The 23,865-nt window shown below is 34.3% G+C and overlaps 1 protein-coding gene and 1 long non-coding RNA gene across 6 annotated transcripts in view; one reads left to right on the plus strand and one right to left on the minus strand.

Moving 5' to 3' along the window:
* The window catches only part of LOC136350760 (lachesin-like), an 81,718-nt gene that overhangs the window by 36,166 nt on the left and 21,687 nt on the right, over positions 1 to 23,865 (minus strand). The gene's annotated exons all lie outside the window — the stretch shown is intronic.
* LOC136350446 (uncharacterized) lies at positions 12,482 to 16,648 on the plus strand. Of its 2 annotated transcripts, XR_010734159.1 has the most exons (4): positions 12,629 to 12,646; positions 15,653 to 15,678; positions 15,760 to 15,870; positions 15,920 to 16,648. It is a non-coding gene; the product is annotated as an uncharacterized lncRNA (long non-coding RNA). The 2 variants fall into 2 exon arrangements; XR_010734158.1 differs by having other exon boundaries at positions 12,482 to 12,646; positions 15,653 to 15,870.

The following is a 23,865-nucleotide window of genomic DNA, read 5'->3' on the forward strand; positions in this document are numbered from 1 at the left end:
CAGACTGACAAATGGCAGGCAATAAAATTGCGCTTTTTCCTTTTCGCACTCTGGATTTTGGGATGGAGCTTCCGGTATCGGGTTTGTTCATAAATCAATTAATATCTCCTCAGTCTTGATTTCGCTCGTTTACTTCGAAATAAGATCTAGTCGGGGATTATTCTCATTTGCAAGATAATCTCGTCTAAAGTAATGGATTCGTATGCATAAATCTTTTTGTCAGACGTTGCAGAATGGAGAGAAAATGTTCCTTAAATATTCTAAGTTGATATAAACGCGAGTTTACACCTCGGAAAAATAACCTTAGACAAAAAGTAGATAATTAAACGAAACTCTGAAATGTAATGAAACTACATTGTACGCTAACAATGGCAGTGAAACAAAACCATCAATGCAGTTCCTCATTATGATTTCAGCTTGAGAGGGCTACTTCATTATATTCGAGAAGAAGGTAAGCAAAATTCTTTCGAATATTTTATGTTTTTCTCTTTTGATTAGAAGCAGATCGTGGCTTCTTTTTTTGTTTAAAACACAAAGTGAACTCAATGGAAAATTACCTGTCATTATCGTCCCCTTGTGCACAAAGTTACCTTCTGGAAAAGCCGCACAAAACACCTGTCTGAAGTTAAACAAACCAGCACCTAGATTTGAATGCTATGTTGGCAAATAGAAACAGTCGTCAAAAGTAGATGCAGAATAGTAAAACACGTAATGAAATTGCTGTTTACACAGTACCCAACAATAAAATAAGCGCTTCCGGCTGGAAACATGTGGGAAAACATGTCTGCCTTCATTTCACTCAAACACTTGGCAGCCTACCTCTTATTCGAGGACTCCTGTAATATACTTTGTACCTGGACATTGATATCTACTTTCCAAATATCGTTGCTTGGTACAGTTTCTACGCTAGATAAATTTCAACTTAACTTTCCGGGGTTCAACTAGTAATATTCAATAAACTCTCCTAAGAAGGTTATGAGATACATAATTAAACCAGCAATAAAGCTCTAATTTCGCTGGAATAATTAAACGCTAAAAAACATTGGGTATTTACGTATTAATAATAGATTACTTTTAGAATTGTCCACCCAAATAGGAATATTTCGAAATGTAGGATTTTATGGCATAAGAAACGTTGGGTAGGCTCTGTTTATTTGTAAGGTAATATTTTTAGTAATTTTTTATTAGAGAATTTAGAATATTTATTGAAAGTACTTGCATAATAGATCATTTGTGTGATAAGATGACTTCAAATTTTTGGGCAGATTAAAGAATTTATCGTATAATTCAATTGAAAGCTGAATCCGTGGAACTCAAGAGATAAACCATTAAATACTTGAATATCTAAAAAATAACATCTTTGGACTCTACAGCTTATTCAGCAGATCGCAAACAGGTCTGCAGAAAGTATCTAAAATCATTTCGCTAGATGCGCCCACGACATACTATTTAACTACTCGCGACTTGCATCGGCCTAATATGAATTATGTACATTCAATAATAAATAATGTTTCCTTCTAACTTTGCTAACAGGCATACTAGGGTATGGCTTAACCAGGAAGCATACGCAGGCTTAGGTCACATAAAAATTTCAGTTTCTGCCTCGGGTATGAACTATATCCTGCTGCATATAACTTTAAAGAAATTGTGCCAAACTGGCAAAACAAGCAGCAAGAGAACACACCGTTGCGAGCCATACTCTTGAATATTACCACAAAATTGACGTGTAAACAAAACAGAATACACTTCTCGAGAAGTCACGTTCCTTTGATATATGTTTACAAAATAAGAGGGAACTTGCAAACAGAATTTAGAATTGCACATAGGGCAGTTGAACGTACATAAAACTGAGGCGTCAGTACATTCATACAAATTAAAAACGCTGTTTTGGGTCGGTTTGGGGGGAGATTTATTGGGACACCCCATGTAAATATGTGACCTGCAGGACAATTGGCACAAAGTTAGTGGAAATATAAAGCTAAAGAATTACTTTTGGACGGATATTTATGATACCGCAATGAACTTGATGAATTTTATGAAAAATAGCGAGAAAGATATTTTTCCAGCGGGATTTTGTGCATTCATTTGCGCAATAGAAGCATCCTATTTCATCGGGATGTACGGAAAGAATAATAAAATAGGCCTTTTCGGGTCAAAATGAAATCGGAGATATAGATAGTTTCTTTCAACATACAGCTGTTAATGCCGAGCCTAATTATTAAATAGCCAGTACAGGAACATTAAGCAAAAAAAAAATTAAGAGAGCTGAAAATGAAATCCCATTCACTTTATTTGCGTCATAAATAAATCATTTTCCTATATTTTATGCAGACAGGTATAATAAGTTCAGCATTAAGCTTGAAGTGAAAAACACATTTACCAAACGAGTAATTGATTAAGCCTGTAAAGAAACATTATAATCAGCCGTTTTACTTAAAAACAACTTGGAGGCTTATAAATCCCTCAATTTGTGTTTCGCTAAAGGTTCAGGATTTTGGCATAAGATGCTGCTTCTTATCGGACTAAAATTTATGATGCAGATTAAAGGTTTGGACATTAAACGGTGAAATTTGCACAAGCGGGAAATTTTCTCAGCGTCAGCAAATGTTGAGGCCTCCGTAATATTTATATCATGTTTGAAACGGCCTTTCTTCCTAGTCTCATGTGATTATAGCAAGTACTGCAATGTATATTTTATAAAGGTTCAAGAGATTGTCAGTATGTATTTGTAAGTCTCTGAGTCGTAAAACCAGCAATAGCGCACAATGCCTTGCCGAATCCGTTTTCCGACTCGGGCAACAATAAAATAACCACGATCGCTCAAGAAATACGTTCGTTGTTAATTTTCTCAAGTAGTTCTCAGCACAAAGTAGGTTTATTGGGATTGTTTTAATAGCGAAAATAAAATAAAGGTAAGCGAGTTATCTTAAAATCATGAAGCGACTTTAGCCGCTAATGAAATTACGCATACGTGAGGCTTCGCGGTAAGGACACCAAATATCGTGTCAAAATTTTAGTTTTAGTCCCCTTAATCTCGATGAATTTTGAGTAGTATAAAAAAATTTATACATTTTAAATAGTTTTATTTCGTATTATTTATAATGTCGAATATGTGTATGTCAGTGGCGTAAAACACTTTGTGAATCCCTAGTCAACACTCAATATCCAGGAGTTCAATCGGTAATTATCGGCGTTCGCTGTCGGAGCCTCGGCGTTGCATTATTTGCTTTCTAGGTTCTTGTTTTTGTTTTATGATTCTTTACCTCTATACATAAAAGCGTGCCAAAATTTCTCTAATGGCATCTATCCAAACCCTTTTCCCATTTGATGTTGAAAATGTAATTTTTGTTGGTCTTACCAAGCATCCCCATTTTCTGCGTGCAGCACAAACCTTACCAAATAAATTGAATATAAACTATATCTTGAAAATTACATTCAAAGAGCTGCAACTCACTTAAGGATTACTGTTCATCATGAGCTCCCATCAACTTTTCCTAATATTTTTTAACGACCCATCAGGCGGCAGTCTGAAAAACGTAATTATAATAACTTCAAATCTGCTAACAGCCGAATAATGTTTACCACGAAAACGGCAATGTTATTTTTCATTTTGTCAAAATCTTCGCACTTCAACGGACATTTAAAATTTTCTAATGGGGATGTTGCAGTACAAAGAATGCCAGCGAGGACGTCAGCTTCCCTACCACGAATCTCTCAAGAAAGTAGAGAAGTGGAAGTTATTTCATAAAAATGGCAATCTGCTTTATTTTTTTATTTATTATTTTAGAGCAAAATGTTAATGCGGAATTTGTAGATTATAACGTCGAGTTTTCAGGACCTTAATGTGAACTTAATTGAGCTACACGTTTTTGATATACGACATTATTATTATTTATAATTTTCTTCATGGGACACCATGTTAGTTCACTTTATGTGATATTGCCTCTAATAACTTTCATGCTAAAGTATAATTTTTGTTCCATTATAATGATGCGTTAGACAAAGAACACCGTCGAGACTAATAGAATTGGGAACTCCCAAAAATGACCGCAATAACTAGTGGAAAAATGCAAACAGATAAAAATGAGTAATTCTGAACCATTTTTGTCATTTTGTGTGCTTTTTCCAACACCCTCATCAGCAATTAAATTTCCCAATGGAATTATTATGGAACAGACATTTTTAATTAGCGTGAAAACTATTATCACATATAATATCATCACATCTTATATCCGTAACAATACTATTGATCCCTATATTACCATCCACTTAAATAATAGCATACAGGGTTTTCCGTTTAAAAAAGGTTCGTTTGTGTCATTTTGTTTTTCCGTTAAGCACCAGTAAAAATTTACGTTGGAGAATGATTTACGAGATTTTTCTGTTGATTCTGAAAAAAGGTCCTGCAATGTTTAAAAAGCAATCTGATTGTGGAACCAATAAAACTCTTCAACTGTTATCATCTGTGGACATAACAGTAAACCATGAAAGCGTGTTTCATCCCAACTGCTCCCTAGGACATAACTCAAATTACCTTTCTCCTGCAATAACCCTAATATTTGCAATAATTCGCAATATACCACAGCATTTATTAATTAACAAAATTAATGTAGTTTCCTAGGTATAATAAAATACCTAATTACTAAATATGAGAAATATCATTCGAACGGGAATTCTTATTCACTAACTAGAGTAATATATGCATGGTCGATTATATGAAAATTGGATGATAATTGGGCCACTTGCACAACACAACGTAAAGGTGCAAATCTCTTCGCATTTATCTACATCTCCATTTCCACCCTCGATACATAAACCATCACATCTGTGCTCAGTTTACAACTCATTATAAGCGGCATTCCCTTACAAATTTCACTATTAATTGCCGTATTTCGATACAAATTACCTTCTCTACGAATAAAGCTAATATTTGCAATAACTTGCAATAAACCATAATATTTATTAATTACCGATATTACTAGATTTCGGGTGTTACACGATGTGTTCTATGTATGATGATGTATTTGCCATTGCATACCCGAACATCGAAATGGTTATTATCGTTATTTTTTCATTTGGGTCCTATTAGAGCTTTAATGAGATCTGTTGTTTGTATTTGAATAAGCAGATTTTGCTGATTTGTTCGAAATACATGGATATGGTCACTGTTAAATCAGAAACGATTAGTTCGCTAATTGGTTTAATAGTTTACTTGATGCAATAACTCGTACCTGGAATCATAGCCATTGGTAAATTCAAACCAAATATAGGATTTCTAATACTAATACTAGCTATTTGAAAATCGATCGTCGATCAAGCTGATTACAAGTGGGGGATGCTAAGATTACTTCCTATTATACTTCATACGTTCTATTTAGAAAAAAAAATTTCGCATTCTTCGTCAAGTTAGTATAAGCGACGATTTCGCGAAGAAACTAGAATATTCCAGGAAGTTCCAGAATCTACGCCGCCTCTTTGCGATAACATGAACAATTCATCACGGAAAAGAAAATACCGAGTGATTTACTGAGGTTCAAACTTAATCTATTGGCCGCAACATTTAATTTGCTGATTTGGCATTATTCGACACAAAAATAACCCATAAATATAAATTTCACATTACCATAGGTACTGTAGCTCCGAAACACATTCTTATATTACCGAATCGATGAGCATGGACTTTTGTTTTAATAAGAATAAGTAGTGTCATCTCACAGAAGGTTTTCTTTTCGTTACCTATTCAGTTCCCCAAGAACCTGGGTAATCACGGACCAGAAGTAAGACTGGGACTTCTTGAAAGTTGAAAACTATGAAGAATTTTTTGTAATTATTGTCTATGAAACATTGGACTTGAAGAAACTCAAATTCATGAGAAAAGAATTTCAATAGTAGCATTCACAGAAATCTTAACACAACAAGCGAAAGAAGAGCCAAATGATATATTTTGAGAGAAAATAACTAAATTCAATGTTGTCATGTTAATATAGAGCGCAGTTGCAGTTTTTATATATTTAAACATTAACGACCAATCCTGTTTGAAACTGACCATCAAAACAAACAAATAGAGCAATGATTTTTTAGGTAAACAAAACAGATATATGTGCTAGTACTGAAATCACGTGTTTGAAGCTCGGCAATTACAAACAGATTAAATCAAAATATTTTGTTGAGCCCGGCCTTTGTGCATATTAAAAATGTAATTGCATTACTGCTTCGAATGTACATTTCAAAACATTTTTTCATGCAAAATTCGTGTGTTACAAATGTTTACTCTACCCAAAATTCTCTATACAAGTATTTTGACGCCTTTGGATGATGTAGCTATTCCTACAAAATATCCTATACAAGCTTGACAGCTTCCCCGATATCATATTCCCCTATAATATAATTTATCTTTATACGTATAACTCTATGTAACTTGCATTTAGGGTCATTTGTAACCGTGTCTGAACCTGTTTACTTGGCAATTTTAAGCAAATTTCGCTTGACTGCGCATAACAAAAATACAGGGGAACCTTTTTCAAGCCAATTATTTCTTCAGAACATTAAAAACAATGCTTTTATATTTTCAAACTTTCTAGCATCGAGTAGTTCCCGTTGAACTTTTCAGTGCACACTTAATTGTTGAAAGTTAGAAAATATTTCAGCAATTTCTGGAGTTTATAATTTTTGCCGATTCTGGTAATAGCCAAAATGGCAATAACGCAAGCGTGTGAAATTATTATGTTTATCGGAGTTTAACGGAACTTAAATATATCTTCTTTACGTAACGGCATTATGAGTTATCTATAAAATTTAACCTCATGTAAACAGCCTTCCTATCATTTATAACTGTCTGAGAACTTGTGGGCAAGACTGAGCAAACTCCACTGTGATAAAACCTTTGCTAACAGAAAAATAGCTTTTTCCTTAATCTGCTTTCGTTGCATGGAGAGAATTTTAAATTCTTTTGGAAGATCTTTTCAAACATTGATCATTGCAATTATGCGGGGGCACATGTATTTATTTCCTTAAGTTATTAGAATTCCAGGTCTAAGGAAATGTGAATGCGGCTGATTTTCTCATAAAACCACCATAACATTTTAGATGGAAGATTTGATATTCAATTATTAAATGTAATACATATTTACATTTTTTTCTCGAACTCCATTTAATCTGTTAAAAATCCATTATGAGAAGTTTATAATGAATACACTGTGTACGTCAGGCAAATTTCAACGTTGCTAATTTCATGTGACAGTTCAATTATACAGTTTCCCATCTTAAGTTCGAGCAAAACCTTATTATCTAATAACAGGTTTTCAAAGCTTAAAATATCTTTCTACATAAATTCAACTTACAATATTGCTAACAGTCACGGCCTTTCCTTGCTGAGGTAAACATTAATGACCGAATTGAGAGAGGTGTGATGTAGGTGTGCTACCCTCTATTCACGTATAGTGAAATGTAATATTTGACCCTGGTTCTATTAAAGGGACTAAATAATTTCCCTGTGTATTTATTTCCCGCACCAATCAACTTTTGTATTATTAATTATTTCGAGGACTATTCTCATTTAACTGTAAATTTCGTAGGCAACGTTGATAACAACTGTAAAATATAAATGTTCCATTGAAAGTATATACTAGTAGTAGCGGTGACAGGTTATTTACGGCCACATATTTTCACTTTTATTAATGCAAAATGCATGACGTTTAAATACAGTAAAGAAAGAGTTTGGAAAACCCGAATTCTACTGGGAAAAGAAAACACTCAACGGAAATGCGGAAACTCGACGATTTAGATTTGAAAATCTATACAATTCAGCTATATTTTTTGTTTCTTTGCCATCTTTGTGTCATCATGATGGTGACGATACATTTATTTAGTATCAACATATGAGATGTAGTATCTTATTTGTAGCTATCACGAATTCATTCAATGTTGACCATTTACGTCCTGGCAATATCTCAGTTTATCAAAAAAAACTCAGCTGCTGCAAATCGATATTCTTAAAGATCTAACTGAAGCCACTGAAGCTTTTCTTAGGAGAAATCAAGTCAGCTTTCATTTTAAAACCAATTAATCAAATTTCACCAAAACTAGAGAAAGGTCTAAAATTTTAATCTAAAAGAAGTCTAACAATTTAAATGCGTTTTTGCATTCTGCAAAAGGACCTATATATTTTCCGAACTTTCAGGACAAGAAATTTATTCCTTGCTTCCCTTAAATTAACAGTGTTTAGTTAAAAATGTGCTGAAACCTACGGAACATCGAAAACGTAACAGTATATTAATAAAACGTTAGAAATCATCAATGAAGGGCTTTATTTAGTTCTCTCGTTCCATGTTTATTTCTGAGGGAAAATGCTGTGATTAGTTTTATCCTGTGGGGCTCCATTTCTAGGTAAGGAAGTATCAATACTGTTTGCGACTAATTTTCCCTAAAGATTTATGCTCCTTGGATCATACCTCACTTTGTTGGAAATTTATTTTTGACCCTTATATCTCATATGACCCCAATAGCCGAACTATTCCCACGAAACTTTCTAAAAACTCTTTACCTTCATACACTTTTTATTTGGAAGTTTTATGCGTTGAGAACTCTCTATAGGCATACACACCTTGAAGAATATTATATTCACGAATTGATGTTCGAAGGCATCTCCAGAGAATATTGTTCCTCGAATAGATTTCGGTGTTCGCCCGGCACAAATTAATTCGTTAGAAACAATATTATTTTGGCCTTTCCGAACTGATTAAACAAGCGTTAAATAAATTATTAATTTTGGTGTTTTCTCTTGAATTACAATGATTTTAATGTCTTACAGTGCGATACCTAGGAATAAGACGTGCGGTTGACTTTAATAATATGTTCAGTGAAACTGAAGTCTTGGCATTGTACCTACCTATAGTTTGAACTTTAAGTCACCACCGAGTATATAATTTTTTCTCAACTATATCTCATATCAGTAACCCACGTAGCTACGCATCAGTAATACCACACTTTCAGTTTTGTAGGATTATATTTTCTGCTTCAAGTTAGTTGAGGTGAGTTCAGGTTAAGGGCCGAGAAACATGGAAGATCGTTCGTTCCACTACCGATCGCTTTTGATAGTATCCCCCGCAATTGTGGACGAAACGTCAGGATGTAATTACATTGCACCAATACTTATGAGATGCTCGGATAATATTTTCAATTATCGCTGATTATATTCTTTCTTATAAAATATTTTCTATAAAATATCCCAATTTCCCAACGCAAGTTTTATATTGGTTTTTTTAATAACATGTTAACAAAGGCAATTTAAATTCATCCAGCAATTCGAGCGATCCTAATAAACTTAAAACGAATATCGAATGGTCTCTGTGGGATAATTAAAAATCTAGCAGTGTTCGTTTTGTTTCAAGTCGCTTACCGATTGCTGAATTATTAGCTTTATATTGCCCTTCTCTCAATCTGGTGATAAAACCTGTGGGTAACACTAAATAAGCTGGTTTAATGTGGTGCGATAATTATCTCATTACGTAGTTGCTTGTTCAATTTGTTAAATTTTGTTTCATTTATTTCACTCAAACAAACACGTAATTATAGAAATATTAGTATTCCAAATATTTGGAACATATGACAACAGTGAACATATTTATCAACTATTTCATTGACTATTAAAAATCAACAAAGCAAATAGGTAATATGCATATGGAGAATAACATGGCTGCATTGTAATCAAAATAATCCGCTAATCGAGTTTTCGTGCCATATGAACCGGACTATTTTTCTAGGAAATTGGAAATACTCTTCGAATCTAAATTTTAATTTCAATCTTCCAATGGTTTTAAAAGAACTGAGAAAAATTGAAGAGCTGCTTAAACTTAACTATAAATAAAATAAAATACTCACAAATGCTGTATTTAAGGAATGTTAATATTTCTCTTTCCTAATTCACGTTTCCACGTGAAATAAGACAGAAAAATTAAATTTATTTCATTCAAGGATAAATTGGTTTATCCAGGAAATAATCTTCTCTTCTTTCCTTGGAAAAAAATGTCGCAATAAGATTAAACTTTCTAATAATCATAATTTACCCTCCGTTCTTTTATTTGCTTACTTGGCGTATCCCTTGCTCTATTTTATCTCTACCACATTTACCGAAAGCATAATTCGTTTATTGTCTATGGTTGCTTTCTCTTCACTTACGGCACGATTCAGAAAAATATGTCTATAAAAATTGGGTCAACCATAACCAAGGTATTGACAAAACTTTTTATGAAATCGCAACTGCACAACGCCAATTTCTGGCAACTGTAGTTTAAATTTATTCTCTCCTTGCATACTCCGAATGAACTTCACGCCAATCTCTATTAGAAGTTGGAAAATAATTAAAAATACAGAGTAGTTCACCACAGATCGTTTAGCTGAAATTGGTTGGGGATCGGTGAATTATTACTCCTGTACCGAAATTGGAAAGCTTCAAGGAAATTCGCTCTATGTCCACCAGGTTAATTTTTAATTATACGGCTTGAAGTGACAAAAATCGAGCGAAAGATACATTTAACAGCTTCCTCGAGCATATACAAAATCCTTTTATTTGTAAAACTCGATGCTCCTTCAAGGCTATCGAGCAAAAATAAAAAGCATCCATCTGCTCAAGTTTCCACTCGGTATAATCTTAAAGTTCGACGCTGGATCTTCATGTTACATTCATGTAACGACTAAGCCGAAAAAGGTATTTTAGAATAGCTCTAAGTAAAGTTAAAAACTTAAGCAAACATTTGAAAGGGAATATCTACGTAGCATGGACTGCAATTTTTAGCTTGAACCAGCAAAACCAACAATTTTGGACCATGTAGGTCAGCTCTTTATGTTATTGTTGTTGTTATATAAATTCGAGCTTTCAAATTGAATTTACTTAATTCTAAAGACATGAAATCATTCATTCCTTTTGTTTGATAATGAGATATTTTTACGACGATAATTAAAATTTCACCGAGTCATAACGTTATGGAAATGAGCCGCCTTTAGTGCTATCAAACTACCTAAAATCATATTATTAATGCCCATAATGCCGTCAAAGCATCATTTGTTAGGGTTAAAATATGACATTGCTCTCAAATAAATATGCTGGACCATCGTAAGTGGCAAGGGTCATAGAAATTCTATTTTATTTGCCCGTCAATGTAGCAAATAATTTATTATCCAGAAGCTATAAAACGTCTACCTATATTTTTTGCTAGTCAATGTTTAAGCCACTTTTTAACAATGGTTTTAGGAGCTGCTGTGGGTTTTTTAGGGAATATGCATTGAACGTGGCTTTATGAAATTATTTATGCGATGATTGATGTATTATTTGGCCGGAAGTTTGCCTAGCTAAAGAATATTCAGTAAACACAATTAATTTTTACTGCCGCGGTCCAATATTACACGCACAAAATGAACGTTACGATTTTTAAAACGTATATTCGGATGATATAAAATATTAGCTAACGCCGAACATAGGCTAAAGCAGTGTCGAACAGTAGATGAAACTTTAAATATTTTTCGAGAACCGTTTTGACAATCGCTTTGAATATTTCGTCGTAGCCGAAAGTGGAAATTAATTCCAGAACCAGCTGCTTGTCTTTCTGAATGACTTAACTCTAAATTTTAAACAAAATATGACATTCGCGAAGCATGGTGGCCCTGCACATATTAATCTGATGGTGAGGAACCACCGAAATAAAGTTTTTGTGTAGATGGCCCATTGAACGGGTCCGGCGATCCCAGATATCTTGACCTGCACGGAGTCCCAACTTCAATCCTACGGATGTTTACGTATGGGGAGATATTAAATCCAAATTTTATGGAAACTAAAGAAAAATCGAGGAATACCGCACAAAATGAAATGAATTGAGAACGCAATAAAATCAATTCAAAATTTACTGAAATACATGTTCTGTTGGAGAATTCATTGGCGAAAAAATCGTTTATTAAACTGCTAACTAATAATAATTTGGTAAAAAACAAACTTCACCGATTAGCCAAAAAAGATCGCAATAGTTTAAACATAATCCATGTGATGTAGGTTGGACAGACCTTCGACAGACAAGAACCAAACCGCCATAATATTTTCATTTCTGATGCTAAAAACGGCGGATTATCGGTTTTTGTTGCGAAATCTGAATAAAATTTAAATTCTGACTGCTTGCATATTCGATAACATCAACTTTTGACCTAATGTAAATGTGACCCTATTACAATATTTTAATATGACAACTCTGCCATCACGCTATATACCATTGTTGAAGACACCCATTCTATAAATAAAAACATAGTTCATAGTTTAAACTATTATGCTCAAATGTATTGTAATTAAATCTTGGAACTAACGACATTTGAACACAATCACAAACAAAAAACAATTTGCCACAAAAAGCATTTAACATACTGTTTTGTTTCTGACAATATAAATGTCGTAGTAATTTAAATGGGAAACTTTCATTTCATTTCGCACAACTTAGAATTTCTTTCATTGTTGTAAACTCAATATAACTTCAAGCATGCCATAGGAATCAAAGCTCTAAATAATGCTTAAAGTCCATTTTAAAATAAAATTGAAGTCTTTTAGCCTCGCAGTGTTATTCGAATTACACCTCACAAGTTCCATCAATTCATCGGTTAAAGCGATTTGGTGAATTATTTAATTCTAATAAGGCACAATTAGGAAGAAAATATTTAAGCATCCTAATAGATTGAAAATATAGATTTTCTCCTATTTTTATTTAGAATAAAATATCGGATGTCCCTAGGTAATAGGATTTATCTCATACTAACAGTTGAAAAGGCGATTTAGATATCGACGTTTCGTAGCTGGCTATGTATGGTTTGAAGTTTTATCGTTTATCCTATAAACGTTCCTTGTTTGGTTTGAAAATATTTGGATTTTGCCATGTCTTTATGTTGAGGATCTCAGTTTCGGATCGAAATGCAAATTTTCATGTAATTATTCCCAGTGTATCGCACAAAGCGTTGCAAATCAAAATTTTTTTAAAAACATTTCGGTTTCCTTAAAGAAACTTTTCACGGAAAAACTAAGACATATACAGAGTTCCTAAATATCATGTATACGGAGGAGACTAATTCTTTATCTTATTACATGACCAAAATTCGTATAAATATAGCTTCGCAAATGCTTCGTTTCCTACCTATAGTGGGTTCAAATTAAAACAATTAAAAGTGAATACTGTTTGATGAATTACAAAATCGAATCCATTGGACGACAGGGTGCGACGCAGAAACCAAGCGTTTTAGAACGACCGTTTACAATGGAAGGATTGTGTTTCAACAGGTCTTTCATTCTTTGGGTCATAGCATTTTATTATTATTTTTCATTTGCCAACATGGAGCCATCGTGGACATTAGAACAACGATTATTCGTTTATGATTGTTTCGTTAGGAGTGGTGAGTCTGTGCCTGAAGTTCAGATTTGGTGACGTTATATGGCCTCCTCGGTGGCCTGACCCCTCCTTAGGTGATTTCTTTTTATGGGGTTATCTGAAGGCAAGTGCCTACGAGGTCAAGCCTTGTACATTAGAAGAATTAAAAGCAGCAATCCGATATCAAATCATCGAAATTAACCGAGACCTGCTGGTTTGTCTTTATAATTGTATCAACGAAGATTGACAGAACATGCCAGATGCAATTTTCTGTTCATGATTATAAAATGCTGTATTTTCGATCATACTGTTAGAATAAAAAAATAAATTATATGTCAAAAACTAACAATTCTATGATAATTTCAAAAACATTCGATTCCCATGTCGCACTCTGCACATTTGATATCGTAAGAAATATTCCCGAAATATTAGAAATGGTACGGAGGACATCAATAAGATAGGCGGGCACATGTATAAAGTATGGAGGAGGTCGCTTTCAATAATTACTGTAGTTCCTTGTGAAGATTACTATTATTTTTATTTGATTTATTTAGGGTCATCCCGGCTTTAATTTTTAACAGATAGTTCCAAAGAAACTCAAAATTCTTAAAAGAAGAAGATTCGTTATAGGAAACAACTGCTTACCCATAATAAATTTCAATTTCATCTGGTGAATCACCGAAACTCGTTTTTCTATTTTTTTTTTAGTGATGACCGATGCAAATACGAAAAAAACTGCAAGAGACTAAAGTTATTAAACAAAATAAAAGTCGTTTTGTATTTTAAAATTCACTAGCGACGCACCTGTGAAAGAATCGGGCAGAGAGTGTGGCCTTCGAAAAAATATCACCCTGCAGATTATCAAAACCATTCGACATGGCCAATTATGTAAGTCCAACAGTGTAAATTGTATTCGAAATTTGAGCTAAATACCGAAAGAGCTGTCAAGACAGAATTAACAAATTTCTGAAATTTGGACACCCTATAAATAGGTAACGTAGCGTTTGTGGGCCTATATTTATATGAACTTTTAGTCATGACATAAAATAGATAATCATTCTCTTCCGTGTGTGATGATAACTAGGAACGCCCTGCATGTTAGAACAATCTCAAACGTCTCCCACATCATCTGTAGCACCCTGCTTCTTAAGAAACTAAAAATTGAGAGTTGTTTATGTGACTAAGAGTTACTGGTAAGGTCAAGCAGTATCTTTATAGAGCTAATCCGTATGTATACGTCAGGTCTGGTTCGCATTAAAAAAACATATAAATAGCAACATGACGAATTTAAAGCGAAAAATATGGGACAGGCTCAGTTTTTCGGGATCCACTACCGAATTACATTAAATATTTCATGGCTGCTTGCGGATGTATCGTGGGGTTGTAACGAGAGTGTTACGGCACCAGAGCCGGCAGTGTACGTGCAATCGATACCAGCCATCTGAAAATGAGTGACAACAACAGTTTAAGAGATTATTTCCGGTTTTCACCATCTTCCGGAATTGTTTAGAAGGGTCTAGCAATTTGGTGTAATGAGTCTAGGTTGAAACAAAGCCGAAGTCTCGCGTTTTAATGTTCATATCTACATATTAAATGTGTCTTTGCTAAACTTCAAATATTCGTCTGAAACCTGGTAACAATTAGTCGGGCTTTTGAATGTTTCATCTTGTCAAGCTAAGGGTTTAATAAACGAAATTACCTCCATATATCTATCTTTTGACCCACAAGTAAAGCAACAGCAAGTTTAATTTTACTACTTTTAGAAACCTATATATCATGCGAAAGAAAGGACTGATGTCTCGTCTACCTTTTGTCCCTTAAGTTTTCGTAAATGTGAAAAAGACACACGGAAAATCCTAGAGAAAAACAACTTGTGGGGATGTTCCCGCAGTCGTAACAGTTTTACTGCTCAGGACGTTATTGAAATTGAATTTTTCTGAGGTTGAAAGATAAATCTAATAATTTATTAAAAGTAGTTTTACGAAGAGTGCATAAAGCCTCTACGGGATGACGCTGTGCGAAAACTCTAGATACGACAAGATCGGTGTATAATAAGCAAATAAACTGGTCGAAAAGTTTAGGGAATGACTTGAGAAGCAAAGCATTATAAGAGTAATAATAATAAATTATTTGTTTATATAATTATGCATGGGTACTAAGTTTGTATGTACCCACATTCATCAAGAGTGTAAAGAGGATGGCTTCAATTGCTTATGTAGAAAGAACTTGGTATATTTTAGTAAAAATTATTTCCTTTTTAGGTTCTCAAAGACTACTAAACATTGCGGTAATTGGAATCAATAATATGGTACATTATTGCTTCTAATTGAAAATGAGTTTTTTGGGCATGGTAATCAACAATGGGCAGCGATGACTTAAAAAAACAATAGGCACTCTTGGATATAAATGGGATATTTAGTACGCAGCCTGGTTTCACTGAAGTTCTCCTCTCAGGATTCTCTGAATTATAATTTAAAAGGTTCGATAACATATCCAAAAACACCATGACGAACGACGGTGATTCACAGGTACATGCCCCCTGGTGGTTAACGAATATGGACCTGAGCAGACGTCGTTTACATAGTAAGCTAAGACTCGACACCCTTTTCGAGTCGTTTATTCTTATATATCATAGCACTGAATATGTTAATATGTTTTAGTAATTTAGAGGGTCTTATTAACCGGGTGTAGACATAAGTCGCTAGAATACATTATAGTGGAACGGCGTACCTAAATACTTCTGAGAAGCATATGCACATACACATACATATATGTGTCGGATATTTATTAGTCCTTAAGTGATAAAGTGTAACATTACGAGCTGATAATATGACGAAGGACAGGCTGACAGGGCCACTTTAAGGAAAAGCACTGTTGAACGAGGGTGCTACCACCAAGGGCGAAATCGAGAGGCCATGCGTGCGAGTCTTCGTAGGAAACAGGGACTAGCAGGTACCATATCCCTCGGATTTGAAGGACTCGCGAGATCCGGAAAACCAGAAACCAAAAAGGAACAGGCAGATTAGATTGGCAAGTGACGAGAAGCGCTTGTGTGGTAGCGAATTCGTTCTATTCTTGCTATTAAAAGTGAATTAAATACTTTATATCATCATGGAAAACCTTCGTATTGATAATCCGACATATACATGTACATGTTGCCTTAATAATATATCGGTGCTGATTAAGAGAAATTATAGTAAATCGTAATCAATGTCGTGTCAATTAGAATCTGATTAAGCAAGGAAAACATGGAAGTAAGTTCACGTAAAAAAGTGCAATCACGTGGTAAACAAGCTACAATAGCGCAAAACATTTTTCAATTATCGGCATTCTTTTAAATGTAAAAATGTAGAGAAAACTAGGCAGGTATGAAAAGTACGATTGTAGAAGAACATGAAAGGTGTAATGAGAGTGTTCCTCAGAAAAATGCCACTACGGAGTAAAATAATGTTCATTGCCGTGACAATTCAGTGGAACGATCCACGAACATTGTGAGACATAGAGATCATATCCTTGGAGATCATAGCACAATTGTATTGGGGAGTTTCAATAGAGGTGAATCCATAAGAAAGAGTTCCGAATTGGCTCTAGTTGCTGCTGGGATAAATGGCACAGTATGGTACACTCGATGATTTGATAAACTTTTTTATACAATCATCTACCGGTTTAGAAAACGTCATTATGATGTCACAACTTTGAAATATATCACTGAAAATCAAGAGCAATATCGTCAAAATATGTCGTTAAAAACAAATCTTCCACCATTTTTCTAAAGGAGTTTAGACGCAACGTATTTCTTAAGAAGATATTTGAGTATTTCCAGAATTTTTAACATACGCTGTATTGATTTGTAAGGGTTTCGAACATAAGGTCTAAGATATGCAGGGCCAGTAATTCTAGGTTTGCTTTTAGACTTTACTCTTTGGAGTAGTAAAAGAGTATAAAAGTAATAAATATTAAAGATTAACAGTTAAATGGCTAACACGCAGCCCACGAACAGGAGTCAGAGAACTTCCAATATTATTTAGAAGGCTCACCCAAACCTCGTCGGGAATATAGTGAGATACTTATGCGTCTGGAGCTTGTGGATTTTAATCCGGTTAAACGGTTTTAAATATTTATAAGCCGCTATAAATTCGGAGTGTAGTATGTGAGTCCTTAAAGAAAATCCTATCTCCCAGACTCCTAGAGTCAGATGCTTCAAGAGTACTGATGGCGTTAAAGATCTCAAGTTTTATTTCACTGTTGCGGGCTTTCAATGGAAAGTATCATAAAGAATTTTCTTTAGGGCTTTCAGAGTTATAGCCTCTAAAAGCCTTTCGAAAGGTTAGTCAACTGTAAAGTGACCTTTAACGTTATTAGTGCATTTTGCAATGAAATATTTAAGAATATTGAAACATATAATATGTACAGCTACAACCCAGGAGATGAAATTTTGATGTAGCTGTCTAGGGAAACATGTGGCCCAAATAACTCTTCCGGCCTCGAAGGAAATCCTGCTCTCATGGGAGACTTTACGTTTCTATTTGAGCTGACACTCCCCTATTTTTTTTTCGAGTTAATTAATTTGCAACGTTATTGCTTGCTATGAATTATGAGTTAATAATTCTTTATTTTAATGATAAACAGATTAATAAGCAGATTATCTAAATTCAGTAATTTACTTTAGAGAGTAAGGCAAGACGATGCTTAATTTATGCAATCAATCCCGAGTTGACGCATGACCAACGAATAATAGACTTACGGATCTACAAAACTTAGCATGCTGACAGCGCGAAATTGCTCCTCAGTAATATGCAAATTGTTAAATTGCATATACAAAGAGATACTACAAAAAGAACAAATAGTTATAAAATTTAAAATTTCAAACTTTTTGTTTGGAATTTCTTTTATTTAAAAACAAGTTGCAATCCAACACATCACTTGTTAAGATATGACTAAAATATTTGCTATTTGCTAATTACTATTGAGATCGAAGGAGTTTTATGGAGAAAACTGCACTTCGCTATCTGTCACCATAGCAGAGCTATACACTTCACTCTGAAATGGGACATTTTTAAAAATGATCATATAAAAATAAATACTTTATAATTGATCTGAAAATTCACTTCTTCTAGAGTTACCTATATATGCTATTTTTTAATTAAAACAGTTATTAATGCTATATTTTGCTTCGGCATGTTTCATCAAGGCGAAATAAAAATTAATAAAAACTTTGTTTAATTATCTATTAATTAATTTTCCAAACAAATATTGGGGCTTTCAAAAAGTTTGCACATTTTGGCAGTTGCTGCTATATGGCGGAAATGTAGGACCCTGTATGAATAAGGTAAATTAACCCAGGACTGTTTCGAGTGCTGAATCAGCAGCGTAGAGCGTTTGTCAACAATCATCAGTCCTGTTATTGCAAAACTCTCATTGATATGCGATTTACTGGCGTTACTCGCCGCGTTTAGAATCGTTTTTGACTGATTTTTTTGTTGTTAGCGCAGAATAAATAATATGGGAGCTTTTGAAAAAATTTCCACTTTTCGGGTATTGGCGTGTAACACACGCGTATTTTTTGGCCACGAAATAAAAAACTTCCAGAAACATTCCGAATTCTTGCCCAAGGCGGTTAACTACCCTTTAAATAAAAGCTCTCAAGTTCAAACCCCTCGAATCTGTGTCCATTAATGCATGATTTAAAACAAAATTATGAGATTTTTTTCTCCTTCCTTGTGGAAAAGGAATTTCTCTCTTTTCACCCCACTGACTCTCCAGGCAAACAAACTTTTACAGTTAGTTCATCTTATTAAAATTGGATGCGATGCGTCCGCTATGCAAGGCAACCAATTAAAAAAGTGGAAACTTTTTGAAGAGCATCCGTATCTTTTATGCTGGAAAAGCGAATAAGATTCAACAACAAACAATCAGAAATGACCGACGCCAGTAAAGCCCACATCAATTGAAATATTGCAGTCACAGTACTGGAACTGTGTTTAAATTAACAAAAATTTAAACAAATTTTTTCCCTTATTTTTAGATTAAGCTTCAGCGTTTTACGCACAAACGCTCCATGCCATTGTTACTGCACTCCATAGAGTTAGTAGAAATATATTCAAGATAATTTTCATTTTCGATTTAATGTAATTTATTTCAGATTTATATTTGCGGACTTGCCACTAACTGTTCCTACTCGTAATTTATAAATTTGCATTTGGGCTTGTGCTGCCCAAAAGGCTTTACTAAAAACCAAATGACTCATTTCCTAAAAGCTATAAAATTAGATAAAACTAACATATAAATAGTAAAAATTATCGCTAAAAATGTCTATAATCAGGTTAATTTTACAGTATGTCTAGATCTCAATCCAAGGACGGTGTATATTTCAGCTCTATGGCTGCCTGGTTTTACCCGGTGTAAACTTTGGGTGCACGAACTGATGTATTAAATTGCTTTATCGCTGAGAAACCTCTGTGGAATCACCTAAGTCCGTTAAATTCCTGAAAAGTTTTCTAACTAAATTTGCTATGTCCTAAGCAGGATTAGCCCGATGCTTCTATGTCAAGCGGATGCGAATCTAAGTAGGTACTTAGAGGATTTTAAATTTATATGAGCCATTGTAAATTCCTAGTTTAACATGTTGTCATCTCAAAGAAACGGTGTGAGTGAGGTATTTCAAAGGGGCCAAATTGTGTTGTTGGCTTGTTATTAATAATTCCGACTCTGAATAATGATAACGTCATAAGGAATTGTGGGAACGCGTGAAGGGGCTGGAAATGGCACTGAGGCATATGAGAGAGCGACAGCTGTTGAATTATATCTTTAATAATTTAATATTTTGGTTAGGTGGAATTTCCATGTAATCAGTGCTGATTGGTTCTCTGCATATTTTTTAGGTGTTTCTCTGTTTTCCTAAATTCAGGGCTTGACCTTAATAAAGTAAATTGAGGGCTAAATTATTACACCACAAAGCTGAGCCAACATTTGGTATGGTAATCTAGTGCTGTAATGCAGGTCAGACAATTAAAACGGAATGGTTATGGTGCTTGATTTTGGCTGTTTGTTTCGTTGTATATAAACTTCAGGTGCTTGTGAATCTCTCGACCAGCATTTGTCACTACGCATTTTGGCGGAATTTAAACTTGTGATCTAATGAAACTCGATTGTGTCTATGTGGTTGTAATAAAGCATTATACGAAAAGAACAATCGGGCATCACCCGTAACAGATTGGTCTTATTTTCACTTGCTCCAGCTTATTTTACCCTTTTCAGCAGAACTCGTTTGGGAATTGTCTTTCTATTTCGTGGTCCGCAGCTTCGTATTTTCCACTCTGTGTTAGAGCTCGTTATCACAAGTGTGACAGGCATTTTTTCGACTCGGAGACGATAAGGAGGTTTGTGCACAAATGCACATTTCTTACACATTTTTGTAACAAGTATTATAGAGTGAATCTAAACAGTTTAAATTTCTTTAGTTTAGTTACATAACCCGTTAAATCCTTGTCCCGTAATACAGACATAAACGTCTGTCTTTTCATGAAGCCACTAAACCCGAATTCAAACTGTTTAACTTGCACAAGTCCCATGTATTTCGGTACAATTTCCTATCTTTGCGCCTTTAAATTAAAACATGTCACCATGTTATGCGTTAAACAGATTGTGGCGTAAAATGGATTCGACCGTATTTAACAGTTCTTCAGCTTTGAAGCCGCAGTACTTTTGGGGGGGTTTAAACTTTGCCTGAATGAGCTTATGTATTAAATTGCCTTACCACTCAGAAACCTCGACGGACGTACCTCTAGAACCTGAATTTGAGGAAAGTTTTCTAACTAGATTTGCTGTGTCCTAACGAGGGACACTATATGCTTTTACATTGGAAGCGATATGTTCCAAACAAATTTATAGATTTAAGGTCCAACAGTTTCAGCAGGTTAAAACAATATTTGAATTTACAAATATTATCCCGAAACCAAACTTTACTTTCATCATTAATAAAAGAGAAATTGTACTCGCGCGATTTAGAATATTGCAGGTAATATTCATTAAATGGGTTTAAGGTAGTTTCAAGGCTATGGTGTGAAAATTACACATTCAACTTCATAGCACTACATCCTTATCATAGATTCAGTACTTAATCTTTGTTGGAACTGCTACTTCACTCTGAATTTACAACCGTGCATTTTGGTAGTTTGCAACTTTTCCTGGGATGATACCACAATAATTCGTAACTTCCTAGGAGATGTATTCTCCATATTCACGGAAAATATTGATTTAATGTCTTATTATTTAACGCGTTTATCTCGGGCGCATACGGATTTTACCGCGGGACGTAAATTTCGAAATCGGAAAACTTTTGTTATGCCATAGTCGGAAAACTGTTATCTATTTTTCTTTTGGCGTAGGTCTTGATTTTCGAGTTGCCATTGCTACCTATTTTATTACCTGGAAAAAGTTAACATTGCCCCTTAAAAGTAGTGATATCTGTTTCAAATATTATATATATTTTACTGTTGCTGCTGTCAAGGATGATAGGGATGAAGACTTAACGAAAACAATGCTGTTCTTTCCATGAAAATAAGATATTTGAACTTAATATACTTGTATACAATAATGATTTGAAACTGATCTATCATGGTAAAATTGTTTTTATATTGTTTGTATAGAAATAACTTTAAAAAACCAAAAAAAATCCAGTGCGTTTAAGTCGGGATAACGTGCTGGCCACAGATATTCACCACTCTGAACAATTCATCGCTATAGAAAATTTGTATTCAATAACTTCCTTGTTTGTATAGAGCAATAGGTAGGACAGCCAATTTGTATAAACCAAATATGTTGCGGTAAGGCTAGAGCAACATGGTCCAAACCTAAAAACAAGTCGTTTCTCAACATGCATAAATACCATTTTCAATCAGTTTTGCTAGAAGTTACTTTGTGTCATAAGCATAGCTCTTTCACGCCTCACTCACAACACTAATAGAAAATGTAGCTATAGAACTAAGCGACCACAATTTCTTGTGTTTTGTAACTCCCTTCATAGCATATAATGGCACAGTTGTCCACTACCTTAAAGCCACTTAGTTAGTTTGTTAAAGTTAAACAGCACTGCGTCTGATGACGTAAAGTAGTATTCATTCCAACATTTATTAGTACATAGTAAAAAGTAAATGTTTGAATTAAATGTGATTGTAAATAACTTAACAACGATCTTGTAGCTAAAATAAAAACGAATATATTTGAAGCTACGATGGCACGAACAAAGAATGTCTGGGAGAAACTTCGCTCTATTGTCATCCTCTCACTCTCTCTCTCTTTCTCTCTCTCTCTCTCTCTCTGAGTCGTAGGACCTGGAAACCCGAGACAAAGATGAGCATATGGGTTAAAATGTTGAGCTCTGACGTCGGATCTATGTCAGACATTTGCCATCCTTTACTGGTATTCGTCTCGGTCTTTCAGTTCTCTGTTTTACCTACAGTGACACATCGACCTCCATCCTTCAGAGCTATCTCTTTGTTAAATAAACTATCCCCTTTAATTTGCGCTAAACATTTCGTAGTGGAATGTGTGGAATGTTGATGTGACCTACATTTGGAAGCGCCATGTTTTTTCACCCTTTTACTGGCAATCTGCATTCACCTTGAAGTGACCTTAGCGGTAAAATATAGAAGGACCGCGAGGATTTCAATATTGAAGGTATTAACTTTTAAAATTTTGTTCGTGTTTTTTTAATGATATACAGCTCGTGTCATGTGCTTAAAATGAAATTTAGAGTTGCTTTCAAGAAATATGTAGAGTGTTTTTGATATTAAATACACCTCTCCTTATAAATGTAATCTCGTGGATGAACAATATTCCATCAAAGAGCAAAGTACCATTATGTCGCTTTTCGTCTAACAAATGCAGAAATCAATTCTGGGTGGAAAATACCTTAGCAACCAATTTTGAACGGACATAAAATTGTATGGAAACAGCTTCTCACAGTCTCACCCAGTTTGTCGCGAAGTCGTTTAAAAGTTCGATGGTCTAGTTTTCTATTATTAGGATAAACTTTAACTACTTCTCAGCACAATCATTTCAAAAATTTATTTGCACATAAACCCAAACCATATTCGTCATCTGAACTTGAGCGAATTCATCGTGTCAAGGTCTTGGTGAAGGTATAACACAATTTATTTATCACACTGATGAAACAAGGTGTTCGTTAGTATAATTATGAGTGATTATCGATATTGCAAAAATCAATAAAAACGCGCCAGTGTGAAATTTTATAGTTTTAATGACCCACCTCGTAATGCAAGCAGATAATGCATTGAAAATACTGGAGGCTTAAAAACTCATTTGAAAGTATCTCGAAAACTGTTTGAGATGCGAGATTTTTGCAGAACATCTTTTTAAAGTACCAACGTATTAGAATTTCTAAAAAGTTGAAGTTATCGGTAATGATAGAACTGTCAATTCCATTTTTTGCTCCTCCACATTTATCAACTAG

This window comes from Euwallacea fornicatus, chromosome 3, assembly GCF_040115645.1.
Source record: "Euwallacea fornicatus isolate EFF26 chromosome 3, ASM4011564v1, whole genome shotgun sequence".
Lineage (NCBI taxonomy): Eukaryota > Metazoa > Arthropoda > Insecta > Coleoptera > Curculionidae > Euwallacea > Euwallacea fornicatus.